This window comes from Perognathus longimembris, chromosome 23 (assembly GCF_023159225.1).
Source record: "Perognathus longimembris pacificus isolate PPM17 chromosome 23, ASM2315922v1, whole genome shotgun sequence".
Lineage (NCBI taxonomy): Eukaryota > Metazoa > Chordata > Mammalia > Rodentia > Heteromyidae > Perognathus > Perognathus longimembris.
This window is the reverse complement of record NC_063183.1, coordinates 27,040,362-27,054,257: the sequence shown is the minus strand read 5'-3', so window position 1 is coordinate 27,054,257 and position 13,896 is coordinate 27,040,362. Positions and strand designations below refer to the sequence as shown.

At 41.7% G+C, this 13,896-nt stretch overlaps 1 protein-coding gene across 2 annotated transcripts in view; it reads right to left on the bottom strand.

Annotated features, from left to right (window-relative positions):
• Sppl2a (signal peptide peptidase like 2A) overlaps positions 1-13,896 on the bottom strand; it is an 88,518-nt gene that overhangs the window by 39,970 nt on the left and 34,652 nt on the right. The window lies entirely within an intron of this gene.

Sequence of the window (13,896 nt, the reverse complement as noted above, 5' to 3'; positions counted from 1 at the left end):
AGGAAAACCAAAGCATTTCTGGTCAAGGCCAACGGTGGCATTGGAGGAACACAAGACTTGAGTGTGGCTGAAACTGAGCGCTGAGAAGATGATGTGTGAGAAGAGGGCAGAGGCCGAATCACACAAATAGATTGATTGGGACTGCTTGGGACATCCGGTGGGTGGTGGAGGGCAAATGAAAAATAAATAGACCCTGTGACATAGAATTTCTGTGGTTGGCAGGGTGGCAAATGGATTGAAACAAGGCAAGAAGTAGAAGCTGGGAGACCTGTTAAGACAACTACAGACACAACCCAGGCCGTGTGCTGGTGGATCAGCCTGTAATCCTAGCTACAGGGGATCCTGTCTGCATCTGAGGATTGCGGTTCAGAGCCAGCCTGGATGGGAAAGTCTGTTGAGACTCGTAGCTCCAATGAACTACAAAAGAAAAAGAGAAGGAAGGAAGAAGGGAGGGAGGGGAGGAAAGAGGGCGGGAAAAGAAAAGGAGACAATCCAGGCCTGGTCTGAGATAGTGTGGTAGAAGATTTGTAGAAGATTTTTGTCAAGTGGCACCTCCAGGTGCCTCCTAGGTGCTTACTGAGATGAGCGCCACAGGAAAAGCGATGGGCAGTGGGTGCTGAAAACAAGATACTTTGGGACATGAATTTGAAAGGTGTGTGAAACACTGAAGTGCAAATAAATGTGGTTTGGTGGGAGTCTTAGGGGTACAGTGAAGTTAGACACAGGTATCTTGCCTATGGATCCTGGACTCTTTCACACTTTCTGGCTGTCCGGGACCAGCCACGTTTGTTCTTTGTACAATGGCTGTGACAGGATACTTGACTTCATCTTTCTTTTTTTTTTTTTGGCCAGTCCTGGGTCTTGAACTCAGGGCACTGAGCACTGTCCCTGGCTTCTTTTTGCTCAAGGCTAGCACTCTACCACTTGAGCCACAACACCACTTCTGGCCGTTTTCTATATATGTGGTGCTAAGGAATCGAACCGAGGGCTTCATGTGTACAAGGCAAGCACTCTTGCCACTAGGCCATATTCCCAGCCCTGACTTCAGCTTTCAATAGGGAATACTTGCTCTTGTGGATCTTAGTGAGTCTCTAAAGTAGGTCTAGGGCTGTCTGAAGGTCTCTGGTTTTCATGTCCACATTTCCATTCCCTTTGGTTGGAAATCTTTGCTTGTCACTGTCACATACCAGTCCCTTGTGCAGTCTCTCTCTCTCTCTCTCTCTCTCTCTCTCTCTCTCTCTCTCTCTCTCTCTCTCTCTCTCTCTCTCACATGCTGGCACTGGAGTTAGAACTCAGAGCCTTGCTGTTTTCTCGCGCCAGGCACTACCACTTTAGCCACATCTATTCCATCTCCCCTTCTCGCTTTTTGCTGGTTAGAGCTAAGTCTTACAAACTTCCCTGCCCAGGCCTGCTTTGAACTGTGATCCTCACATCCCAGCCTCGTGAGTAGCTGGTATTACAGGCATCAGCCACGGGCTCTCAGCTTGCAATCTCTTTATTTCTATAGGTTTCGCATTTGAAAAATGTGGATGACAGCTGGGCACTGGGCTGGCTTCAAACCAAGAGCCTCCTGATCTCTGCCTCTGGAGCCCCTAGGATTATAGGTATGAGTCAAAGTGCCCAGCGGAAATATTTGTTACCTTGACTGAAGTGATGCTTGCACAAATGTGTTGTTACATAAAAAAAAAAATCCTCAGATTGTAGGCTTTAAATGTGTACAGTTTATTGTCAGCTAATTATACTTTAATAAAGGTATAAAAAAATAAAACAGTAAATGATAATGGAAAAGATTCTTTGCCCAGTCCTCATCATCCAGTTTGAAGTAGGGCCAAAATATATGTGAAGCCAGAGTCTTGCCATGTTAGCCAATCTAGCCTCAAACTCCTGGGCTCAAGAGATACTCCTGCCTCAGCCTTCAGTATAGCTGGTAACTACAGGTGCATGGCACCGTACGTAGCTTTCACTATATTTTGAGAGCTCACTAGGTCATTCTACTGTGCATTCAAATTTGAGGGACACTGATATTGAGAAATCAACTCACTACTAAGCATAAAGAAATTATAGTTTTCAGCCAAGGAAGCTATGGAACAGATTTCCTTTCCTTTTTCTGTCTCCTCTTTAAAAGTAGGATAAAGCGTCTCACCTATTTTATTTTCTTTCTTTATTATTTTTTTTTTCCCAGTCCTGGGCATTGGACTCAGGGCCTGAGCACTGTCCCTGGTTTCTTGAGGAACAGCGCCACTTCTGGCCGTTTTCTATATATGTGGTGCTAGGGAATTGAACCCAGGGCTTCATGTATACGAGGCAAGCACTCTTGCCACTAGGCTGTATTCCTAGCCTTTCTTTAATTTTTTTAAGTCAACAAATATAAGTGTGTGTATTTGTGGAGTGCAATGTGATGTTTCCATACATACATACAATGTGGAGTGATCAGATTAGGATAATTAACCTATCCATTTTTTGTGTGTATGTGTGGTGAGAACACTTAAATAGCTAAGCTTTTCACTCTTTATAGACAGACAGTATTAACCATCGTCATCATGCTGTATTAAGGATTTCCATAATTTGTTCCTCACATCTAACTGGAATTCTACCCTTTAACCAGCTTCTCCTCTTTCCCTACTCATCCCACGCCACATCCTCTCACAACCACCATTCTATTTCTTACTTCTATGAGTTTGAATTTTTAAGATTCTAGATATAAATGAGATCTTTGTTTTGTTTTTGTGGTACTAGAAAAGCACTCTACTAGTTACCACTGAGCCACATCCTTTTGCTTTTTAGTTTGCTTTTACTTTGTTTTTCAGATAGGGTCTCACACTAACTTAAAAAAAACAACAAACAGTCCTTGGGCTTGAACTCAGAGCCCTGATGCTGTCCCTGAGCCTCTTTGTGCTCAAGGTTAGCCCTCTACCACTTGAGCCACAGCACCACTTCCAGCTTTTTCTGAGTAGTTTATTGGAGATGAGTCTCATGGGCTTTCCTGCCCAGGCTGGCTTCCAACAATGATCATCAGATCTCAGCCTCCTGAGTAGTTAGGATGACAGGTGTGAGCCAGCAGCACCCAGCTCACACTAACTTTTGCCCAACTGACCTCAAATGTGAATCCTCCTGTCTGACTCCCTTGTGGTTGGGGTTATAGCCATGTGTCACCTCCAGTGCAATACATCTTTGTATAACTGGCTTTTTCAATCTAGGTCTCACCTATGTTTTCGCAAATGACAGAATTTCCTCTTTTGTAAAGTTTGAAACAACTTCCATTATATGTGTGTGTGTACACACACACACACACATATACATATATATGACATTTTAAAACCCATTCATTTATTACAGGCACTTTAATAGTTTCTATAGTTTGGCTAGTGTGAATAATGCTGCAGTAAACATGGGAAATTGACTGATTTCAACACTTTCAGTTACATTCTGAAGTGGGACTGCTGAGATCTCAGTTTTCATTCACTGTTGTTGGAGGGGAATATGTGTCCCTGTCTATCCTTGAACACAACTTTGATGAGACAGGGTGCTTATTACTGCCTCCGTGAGAATAACCAACTTTACCACTCACTGTCAGTAATTATCTTACCCCTCGATGAAATAACTGCTTAGAGTTTCCTGGCATGGTTTTGTGACAGGTCTATCTGACTTTGGCTGAATTTCTTCCCTCTCTGACACCTGCTTATGAGGCATTTCTCCTTGAGCAGAACATATGACCTCAGTGCCTTCTGGTTCACAGACGTGATTAGGAGAGAGCCAGGCTGCCAGCTGTGGTTGCATCACTATCTCCTCTGTTTGCCAGTTCACAAACACTCATTGCTGCTCTGGACAGGGTAGTCTCCTGTTCAGAACTGTGAAAATCAATGAAACAAATGCTTCCTACGTAAGAAGTGGATTAATGTGAACTTGAATGACAGAGAGTTCTGAAGAGAAGTGTTCGATAAATGGGAAGGTTAGGAAAAAGGACTGTGCACACCTTACAGATGGAGGGCTACATATTATCCAAGATGATAGTCCAAAATTCTGTCTTTCTTTCTTCACCTTTTCTTAGAAAATCATTTTAGAGAATCTTCTTTCTTCCTTTTTTATTTTTGTTTGAATTCAGGGCTTCACATTTACCAGGCATTCTAGACAGTCGTGAATGCAAAGCCATGAGACACGTGTTAAGGTCTTATAAATGATTTTTTTAAGCTGGTGTTTACTGCTTCATTAAGAACTATGTATATATGACTTAATTTAACACATATGTATATATAATTTAATACATCTGAAACAGCTTATAAGATAAATTATTACTTCCATTGTTAAGATGATACAATTTAGGGAAAAAGTATGCCTATGAAATCTCCCAGCAAGGTATAGAGGAAGCATTTAAGTACAGTCACTTGGATTCCCTTTTATATTACTGTAGATGCTCAATGAATGTTTACTACATGAAGATGTTTTTGCCAGTAATTAAGAAAACTGTGTTGTGGTTTTTAGTACTTTCGAGTTTGACCAAATACCTCTGAAGTACCTTCTAAAGCTGAAACAAGTCATCTTCTGAGGAATAGCTGGATCTAATTTCAAACCAAATCAGTTTGTCTTATTGTTCCTATCCTTTTTCTATTCCTCAGTTTAGATTTTAGTTTGCTTAACAAGTCCAAGGATCACCTGAGACTAGCTCAGTGGTAGAGCACTTGCCTGGTCTGCATGAGGCCTGGAGTTTCATCTAGGTCCTGAATTTGATCCCCAACACGGGAAAAAAAAAATGTCTAAAAGCCTTCTTCATTGATAATAAGGAAGAGAAAATGTAACTTTTAGCTCCAGTATTGAAATAACTGTGGATCATACAGGCTGTGTGTGTGTGTGTGTGTGTGTGTGTGTATTGACACACACATTACACATTTAAAAACTTAGGCTAGCCAGGCCCTGGTGGCTCACACCTGTAATCCTAGCTACTCAGGAGGTTGAGATCTGAGGATTGTGGTTCAAAGCCAGCCTGGGCAGGAAAGGCCATGAGACTCTTATCTCCAATTAACCACCAGAAAGCCGGAAGTGGTGCTGTGGGTCAAAGGGTAGAGTGCTAGCATTGAGCTGAAGAGCCCAGGGACAGTGCCCAGGCCCAGAGTTCAAGCCCCACAACCAACCAAAAAAAACAAACCAAAAAACAAAAAACTTAGCCTACTTTCTTTACCAAGTCAGTCTATGTTAATTGATTGAATTGTTCTACCTAGAGACATATTTTCTATACTAGAAATGAGTAAATACAATAAATCGGATGCATATCTATGATAATAACTTATGTGGATACATATCTATTCTTTTGTATGTATACATATATAGATACATATATATTATTGTTATGTTGTTCTTGGTGCTGAGACATAGCGAGAGATCTAGTGTGGTTAGCAAGGTCTTCTGGATGCTCTGAGGTGTTGCTGAAAGGAAAAGCCCAACCCATTTCCAAACTTGTCAGGCATAGCATAGTGACTCACTTATTTCCCAACTCTTTCTATACGCCTAGATGAACTCAGTGACGTGATTTTCTTGGTTGAGCACAATATTATTTGTTGTTGTGTAGAGACTACTCTGAGTTTTAAAAACCAAGGGTACACATTAATAAAATTAGTAATCTTAGCCAAGCACTGGTGGTTTATGCTTGTAACCTTAGCTACTCAGGAGGCTGAGATCTGAGGATCACAGTTCAAAGCCAGACCAGGCAGGAAAGTCCATGAGACTCTTATCTCCAATGAACCACCAGAAAACCTGAAGTGGTGTTGTGATGGAAGGTGGTAGCGCGCTATGAGTTCAAGCCCCATGACTGGAAAAAATTAAGAATTAATAATCTATTACCCAAAGCAAGTAATGTGACCAGGTACCTTTTGATGGAAAGGATGGCTTTAGGAAGTGCAGCTGTGGCTCAAGTGGTAGAATGCTAACCTTGAACTGAAGAGCTCAGGGACAGAGCCCAGGCTCAGAGCTCAAGCCCCACAATCAACAACAACAACAACAAAATAACAAAAAGGACGGTTTTTAGGCTTTGAAGGTACCATGTGTTACACAGCAGTGTCCTTCCACATGACCTTTCTGTTGTATTTCCCTATGACTCTAAGAACTATTGCCTGCTGAGGAGAAAATAGGATTTTTGACTAATTGCAATTTACATGTGCATGATAAGAAAGTTGTAAAATAACTAGTTCCCCCACCATCTATGATAATACTAGCTCATAAAAATAAATTAACAGCTGAGTGCCAGTGACTCATGCCTACCTAATCCTAGCAACTCGGGAGGCTGAGATATGAGGATCACAGTTCAAAGCCAGTCTGGGCAGGAAAGTCCCCGAGACTTTCCTATCTCCAATTAACCACCAGAAAACCGGAAGTGGTGCTGTGGCTCAAGTAGTAGAGTGCTAGCCTTGAGCTGAAGAGCTCAGGGACAGTCTCTGGGCCCAGAATTCAAGCCCTACAACTGACAATATATAAGTAAATAAATAAAATTAATTAACATGTTTGTCTATTTGTTTGTCTTTCTCAGGTTGAGACCAAACAGAATGTAGTTCTGACAGTCAGTTATGGAGCTTAGTCTCTCTTGGAACTTACTATGTATCCCTAGTCTTGATCTTTTGATGGTCCTGCCTTTGCATCCTGAGGCTGATAATAAATTAACATCTTAAATTAGAGTTTTATCAAGTATGTCTGACTTACCATGAATAGGATATACATAACAATGTGTAGTATGACCCCTCTATGAATTCTTTGCTGAAAATATAAAGTATACAGTTATATTTTCTCCTTAACAAGCCTTGGTATTATTAGCCACCCCTTCCTTTATTTGTTTATCATTAACCTACACGCAGCGTTCTCTGTCACTTATACATGCCAGAGATCACAATGATAAGGCCATGTGATTTGCCAGCCTAGCCACGGCACTGTGTGTGACCTGGTCAGTAAAGTGTAGCCAGTAATTTCCAACCAGTTGGCTCAGCGATTTAAATGAATACCAGTTTAAATGGAAGTGTATTTAGGGAGGTGACCCACTGTCACGAGATGCAGACTTCAGACCATAAGTTTAAAATTCAGTAATAAAAGGGTGGCGGTCAGGAAGTAGGAAAGGGTTTGGAGAAGTATATTATAACACATGAGGATAAAAGAGCAGAATATATTCTTTTAATATTTAAAGACAGGAAAGCATGCCTGTAGTAAGTATACATTCTGATTAGCTTTTACAAACGGAACACACCTCGTGACTAGCACTCACTCAGGAAATAGCATTATAGGGTGAGTGTTACTTCAGTGATAGAGCTCATGGTGAGGCCCTAGAGTCATTCCCTAGCACAAGAGCAAGAAAGAGAGGGAGGAGGGAAGGAGAGAAGAAGGGAGCCAAGGAAGGGAAGGAGGGAGATGGGAGGAAAGGGAAAATTGCATTACGAGTTTCTTAAAAGCCCCTTTTATTTGCTCTAAAAGATAATTGTTATAAGTTCTATCGATACATATTAGTTTTGTCACTTCTTAAAAACTTCAGGTTAGGGCTGGGGATATGGCCTAGTGGTGAGAGAGCTTGCCTTGTATACATGAGGCCCTGGGTTCGATTCCCCAGCACCACATATACAGAAAACGGCCAGAAGTGGCGCTGTGGCTCAAGTGGCAGAGTGCTAGCCTTGAGCAAAAAGAAGCCAGGGACAGTGCTCAGGCCCTGAGTCCAAGGCCCAGGACTGGCCAAAAAAAAAAACAACAAAAAACTTCAGGTTAATGTAATTATACAGTTTATACTCTTTTGCGTTTTGCTTCTATCTCAACACGATGTTTGTAACATTCATCCATATTGCTGTACATAGTTTTAGATTGGCCTTTTTTTGTTTTTCTTTTTTGGCCAGTCCTGGGCCTTGAACTCAGGGCCTGAGCATTGTCCCTGGCTTCTCTTTGCTCAAGGCTAGCACTCTGCCACTTGAGCCACAGCGCCACTTCTGGCAGTTTTCTATATATGTGGTGTTGGGGAATCGAACCCAGGGCTTCATGTATACGAGGCAAGCACGCTTGCCACTAGGCCATATTCCCAGCCCCCCCCCCATTTTTATTACTATAGTGTTTCATCTTATTAATATATATTATATATAGAACACTGGGACTTAGTGGTAGAGTACTTGCCTAGTATGCATGAAGCCCTGGGTTCGATTCCTCAATATCACATAAATAGAAATAGCTGGAAGTGGCACTGTGGCTCAAGTGGTAGAGCGTTATCCTTGAGCAAAAGAAGCTCAGGGACAGAGTCCAAACCATGAATTCAAGCCCGAGGACTGGCAAAAAAAAAAAAAAAAGGAAAAAATGTGCATGTATGTATACATGCTTACATTATGAACATTTGGAGATTTTCCTATTTTAGCTAATACAAAAAAGGAAAGTGCATATTTTAAATAATGATGAACTTGACCTTACAAGGTATGAAAAACTGGATCTTCTAGATTAATATCTTCCCATTTCCCTTCCTTACATTAACCCTGCAGCAGTTACTCAGCTATGAGTTTAGTACAATTTCAAGAACCCTAGGTAATTCTTATGATGAGTAAAGCTTAGGGACTGAGTGTATATTACAGTGGTAAAGAGCTTACATAGAATGTTCAAGACCCTGGGTTCCAGCCCCAGCAATACAAACAAGGAAAATACCACCTGGATCATATCCAAACCACATGGAAGACTTTCTCAAACACCTCTCCTTTGCTTTCATGATAAAAGTCTCAACATGCATTTGTTACTGATGGGGACATATACTTTTTATTCTTGGAAAGTGGTGTGGTTTAAACAAAATGGGTGGAGAAATATACTCAAAGGTCAGAGCACATGGGCTCAGTTGTAGTAACTGGAGGATGGGGATTATTTGGCTACATTTCCTCCTTTGTTACTGATTGACTTAGAGTCTGTAAAGTCATTGCACTGATAGCAGAGAATATCTAAATTCTTACTGTGATGGTTCATTCTCCTACCACCTTTTCCCCAACTGTCTTTCTCTTTTTCTGAACAAAACCCCCAATTGAGACACTAGAAACAGGACTGGGGGTTTGGGGGAAAAGAAAGAGCTCTTTATTCTCTAAGAGTCACAAAGTAAACAGAGACCCTTTGGCCCCCTACATTCTAAAGGCCACCTGACTTGTGTATTTTCATTATGCCAAGTGGAGTTTCCAAGACTTTCCTCACATATACCAAAAATTTAAGCAGATAACCCAAGTAAGTAATTCTTTTAGTAAATATTTATGCTGTTCCTACGAGAAGTGCTTTGGGGATTGTGGTTACAGCTAGTGGTGTTCTGGAGCCTGGAGCCTGTTTGGGCCGCAAGCTGGTGATGTACCTGCTTTCTCGGACTCATGTTCAATAACTTCTTCTTGATAGTTTGAAAGTGGCTCTAGTTGAATATTTACACCACATAAATCAGCCAATACTATAAGTCAGGGTGCTCTTGCTTAGAAGAGCAGGTTGTTAAACATGTATGATACCACTAATTACAGAAGTAAGCCAAACAAAAATCCTTCCTCAGAGGTCACGTCTAGATAAACAAAATAAGCGAGCTATGTTAGAAGTCCATTAAAGCACTAGAAAGAAAATACTAGGAAGAAAACCGAAGCAGGGAAGAGATAAGTAGTGGAAATGGGTGGACATTACTATTTTAAATACACTGGTCAGGAAAGGTTTCATTGAGAGCAATAATATCTGAGCATTGTGTGTGTGTGTGTGTGTGTGTGTGTGTGTAGGCACACGTGCCTGCACACACGCGAGCGTGCCTGTGCTTGTGCCAGTAATGGGGCTTGAACTCAGGGCCTAAGTGCTGTCCTTTTGCTTTCTTGCCCAAGTTTGGTGCTCCAGAAATTAAAATCATGATCCTCACATCTCAGCCTCCTGAAAAGCTAGGATTACAGGAGTGAACCACCTCTGCCCAGTGTCTGAGCATTAGTGTGAAGGAGTGAAGGAGGGAGCCAGCCATACATATAGCTAGGAAGAGAGCAGTTGAGGAAGAAAGAGCAGCAAATGCAAAGGTCTTGACGCAGGAATATTGCCAGGGTCATGAGACCCGGAGCTAAGTACAAGTAGAGTAGTTAGTAGAAGAGGTCCTGGAAGGAGAAGATGGGAAGAGGTGGAAGGCCAGATCATGAATATCTTTAAATACTCTGTAACATTTAAGAGAAGTTATCAGGGTAATCGTACTTTTTGACCTAATTAAAATATCGTTACTGGCCATTATCGTGTCAGATTTCTTCCTGCATTTGAAGGTGTCTTTTAGATTGCTTTTCTTCTGTTGTTTTAGTGGTTAGACTTGCATAGTCTGATCCAATAATCATTAGTGGCATGGGGTTAATTGAGTTTAAATGAATTAAAACAAAACAAAATTAAGAATTCAGTTTTTCTGCTTCATTTGTCCATATCACAAGAGGCCACATCCCCAAAGCTAATAGCAAGTGCTTGGCCAGCACAAGTAAACAGACTCCATCACCACAAAACGTTATGCTTTGAGGGGAAAAAAAAAACAAAAAAACATTGCTGGGGTTAACTAGACCCTGGGTACTGGTTCCTAGCCTTTCCCCTTGCAAACCTCTGGGCAAGGACAACTTGGCACAAGAATCCTGGAACCATTTGATTTCTGCTCAGATTGTAAGGTTCTATTTCAGGACCTTATTTCAAAAAGCACCTTTCTATAAAACCTGTAATCTTCTCTGGAGACATCCTCCACTTCATTTATATATTCATAAAAAGTCAGTGGTCACTGGCTGTTACCTTGATTGTATAACCTGTTGTTATGAAAAGCAAGAATGGGGTTGATGTGAATTACTAGTCAAAAATGGTCCAAATCACAGACTGGAAACATCAATATATTCATTCATTTATTTTGTGGTTCTTTTCGATACTATGGATTTTCTTGTTAAATAGTGATTAAATCTGAGCTACACATTGCACAGAGTTGAGAACTAACAAAACAATTCTATCATCTTTCCTGTAAGACCAGATGCTTTGCAGGATTTACTCAAGCTCTTCACCCATGACCATGAGTGGGAAATGGAGCCATTAAAGCCCAGTGGTCACAGCCGGGGACCTGTGGCTCATGTCTGTAATCCTATCTACTTAGGAGGCTGAGATCTGTGGATCACAGCTTAAACCCAGCTGGGCAAAAAATTCTCCATGAGGCTCTCATCTCTAATTTAACCACTCCCAAACTGGAAGTATTGCTGTAGCTCAAGTGGTAGAGTACTAGCCTTGAGCACAAAGAGGTTCAAGCCCCACAACCAACAACAACAAATATATATCTCCCAGTGGTCAGTCAGCCTGGTGCCCTTTCTCTGGGTAGTACTGTGAAGTAAAGGGAAGGCAGATCCTCATCTTCATTAAAATGGCAATTATCCCATGAGCGTTCAAGCTGCCTTATTTGGAGCGGGATGCTTTGCAAGTGACTAGGAGCTCATTCTCGGGAACGTGTCTATCCCTGGGCTGAGGTAGTGGGGCTGAGATGGTTTGGCTGCCACCTGTAGTGGCATAGAAGCACTTCTCTGGGTTGAGGTGGGTCTTAGTGGCCAAGGACCCCTTGAGACCCCCCTAGCTTCCCTCTTCCTCATCTCCTTTTTCCTTTCTTTCTTTTGCCTGTCCTGGGGCTTGAACTCAGGGCCTGAGTACTGTCCCTGGCTTCTTTTTGCTCAAGGCTAGCACTCTGCCACTTGAGCCACAGTGCCACTTCTGGCCATTTTGTATATATGTGGTACTGGGGAATCGAACCCAGGGCTTCATGTATATGAGGCAAGCACTCTTTGCCACTAGGCCATATTCCCAGCCCCTTTTTCCTTTCTTAATCACAAACAGTGTAAAGTTCTACAAATTGGCCACAGATCGCTCCAAACTTGCACCCCAGGGAAGATATAAGTGACTGATAAGGTTTAGTGCTTATTTCTCCCTTGAGTAATTTTATGGAAACCCAGCCAGTCTCCTTGACGGGATAAAGTCAAAGGAATAAAGCTCTAATTGTGTCAGCTAAGTAGTTTGCTAATGTTGCTGACCTAACACCAAGTTTACAGTTAGGGAGCCATCCATCCAGTTTGTCCTTCATGTTTATTAACAAGCTTCCCTTTTACTGTAAAGATATTGGGATGATAAATTCCTCTCCATATTTTATAGTCCTTGCTCTGCCTGTAGCCTAGACAACAGATACATGACAGAATGGTTACGGGGTTTGAGGGAGGGGATTCCCCGTCCCTCCAAGAGTCCACCACTCAGAGACAGTCTCAAGCAAAAAGATGGATTTATTGCGGAAGCAAAAAGCGAACTGACCGGCCAGGGTCACAGTACGGACTCGGGAGCTGAAACTGCAATAGTGAAAAGAGCAGGCTGACCCGCCAGGGACACAGTGCAGACTGGGGTGCTGACACTGTGACAACTAACAGTCCCTGAGCTGGGGCTTATAAGGGTAAAAGTGTAGCACAGATGTAGGGGGTTGACGCAGGAGATAGGGAAAGTAACAAACAAGTTAAGCAAGCCATTACAGAAGCAGAATTTGGGGGTCAGGTTGACCCAATAATCAAGATGGAGTCAGCTCTACTCCCCCTAATATTTCCTACCATGTTTCCCTAGGCAAGATGGAGTCAGCTGTACTCCCTACAACAAGAATCTTCTCAAAATTATTTTCTGGAGTTGGCTTCCCTAGAAGGCTCTATGTCTTTCTCTTCTTTTAAAAACTTTCATTCCCAAATTGGAAACCACCAGCATACACATGGCAGTGCCTGGAATATTGTTTTTACCAGCAACTAGTTAAATAATGTAATAAATGTTAGTCCCCGAATAAAACTTTAAAGAAGCACATCTTTCAGAGGCTACTCCTGATCAATTAAGTAATTCTCTGAGTGTCTAGGAAAACTCTTCCTTGGAGAAATTCTTCTTCTTCTTTTTTTTTTTTCAGTCATGGGGCTATAACTCTGGGTCTGGGTGCTGTCTCTGAGCTCTTCAGCACAAGGCTAGTGCTCTACCACTTGAACCACAGCGCCACTTCCGGTTTTCTGGTGGTTAATTGGAGATAAGAGTCTCACAGACTTTCCAGCCCAGGCTGGCTTTGAACCACAATCCTCAGATCTCAGCCTCCAGAGTAGATAGGATTACAGGAATGAGCCACCGGTACCTGTGCCAGCTTGGAGAAATTCTTTTATGGAACTATTTCCTCCTCCTAACATTTTAGTTGGGTTGATTCCATTTTTGGTTTCTAGAGCTAGAGTAGCTTTGCTACATTTTTTTTGCCCATGGGCACAGAATTAGAATTAGTTCTTGTCTTGCCTTGGGCCCTATATTTTGTGGGAGATAAGGGCTTGGGGTATCTGGCATCTGCAGTCTTAGCCAGTCAAGCCTGGAGGCAAACTGGAACCAGGTCTCTAACAGTAATCTACACCTGGCTGCATACAAATGGCATTTTAAGAGGAAGAAGGCATACAGCCACAAAGTCATAATGTTCTTTTAGAGCTATAAAAAGTACATAATTTAGACACATTTGTAGCTGCCCTGAGTTCCCTATTGGTATTGCAAAAGCATATGTGTATTCATTTGGATTTTTATATCAGGCAGATGTTTTAATAGCTCTCTTTATTTATAGCTGCTTGCCTTTGATATGTGGATTATAAATCCTATAACTTGCTCTTATAATAAGCAAAACAATACAGGCCCAAAAGGATTTGTCTGGACTTTAGGGCCTAGCACTTTAGATTATAAAATTTTCAGATTCAAGCTGACTTAATAATTTCAAAGTATTGCCTACATTTCCCTTTGATTCCAAATGGTTAGAAATGGACTAATTTAATGTCCTTGGAAACAAAGGGTTAAATCCTAGCATCAAGGTTAATTTAAAAACAACAATTGGTCTCCTGTGAACACATTCTCTTCCATTTACAGACACATTCTTTTTTCCAT